The sequence below is a fragment of the Octopus bimaculoides genome, chromosome 11 (genome assembly GCF_001194135.2).
Source record: "Octopus bimaculoides isolate UCB-OBI-ISO-001 chromosome 11, ASM119413v2, whole genome shotgun sequence".
NCBI classification, from domain to species: Eukaryota; Metazoa; Mollusca; class Cephalopoda; order Octopoda; family Octopodidae; genus Octopus; species Octopus bimaculoides.
Window position 1 is genome coordinate 72,534,962 of NC_068991.1, and position 1,445 is coordinate 72,536,406.

The window sequence follows — 1,445 nt, forward strand, 5'->3', positions numbered from 1 at the left end:
ACCTAATGAGTGAAACAAATACAAGACAAAAGATAAGAAATGTCCTCAAGCCACTTATACACTTATTCTTTTCTACTCTAGGCACAAGGCCCAAAATTTTGGGGGAGGGGGCCAGTCAATTAAATCGACCCCAGTACACAACTGGTACTTAATTTATCAACCCCAAAAGGATGAAAGGTAAAGTCGACCTTGGTGGAATTTGAACTCAGAACATAAAATAGACAAAATATTGCTAAGCATCTTGCCCGGCATGTTAACGTTTCAGCCAGCTTACCGCCTTGCTTATATACATCTTCACACCAGGTAGATATTCTGGTACAAGTGTCTCAATGACTACTCTGTTGGACAATGATATTATTATTGTACAAATATACAATATGATAGAAGCTTGAAAATAACAAAAGAAATGTTGATGCATTCTCAAGACTGCCATTTCAGGTTTGGTGACAGATTAAATGAAAAAAATCAAAACTCATGTTCTATTTATGGATTCGAAATACATCAAATTATTGATGGACATATCTTAAGGGAATATTGGTTACCATTAAAGAAATTGAACCAGCCATGAAGTCTGATATTGACGTTATTCTAATTAAACAATTCTTTAATAATGATTGGCCAGAAAACTAAATATCAAAGCCAACCATCTAAGAGAATATTGGTAGATGGGGAGGAAGAATGTAATGTAATTTATGATCATAGGAATTTAATAATTTTGCTGTTCAGTTTTTCTTAAGTAATTATTCCAAAAATATTCCTGAATAAAAGTTTGACTCAACTGCAAGAAAGTCACTAGGGCATGGTTTTGAATGAAACAAATGAGTCATAGATACTGGTGCTGACAGAATTTTTGATCATTGGAGTCTGGTATCCTTGCAATAGTCTGCCATGTTCCAGCATATCAATAGATTGTACCTGACAAAGAATATAAAGAAGGATCCAGAATATCTGGACTATGGTAACCAGAGCAAAGAATACATATCAACTATACTGCATATTTTATGCTGATGATAAATATGCAAATTATTGTTGTTGATCCGTCATCATCATCGTCATCATCATCATGGGCATATGGCGTAGTGATTAAGAGTCCGAGCTACTAATCCTAAGATTCCGAGTTCGATTCCAGGCAGTGACCTGAATAATAATAATAATAATAATAATAATAGTAATAATAATAATGATAATAATAATGATAATAATGATACTCTTTTACTTTTTTACTTGTTTCAATCATTTGACTGTGGCCATGCTGGAGCACCGCCTTTAGTCGAGCAAATCGACCCCAGGACTTATTCTTTGTAAGCCTAGTACTTATTCTATCGGTTCCTTTTGCTGAACCGCTAAGTTACGGGGACGTAAACACACCAGCATCGTTGTCAAGCAATGTTGGGGGGACAAACACAGACACACAGACATATACACACTCACACATACATATATAT

At 34.9% G+C, this 1,445-nt stretch overlaps 1 protein-coding gene across 10 annotated transcripts in view; it reads left to right on the top strand.

Moving 5' to 3' along the window:
- The window catches only part of LOC106875082 (serine/threonine-protein kinase BRSK2), a 305,025-nt gene that overhangs the window by 254,420 nt on the left and 49,160 nt on the right, over positions 1-1,445 (top strand). The gene's annotated exons all lie outside the window — the stretch shown is intronic.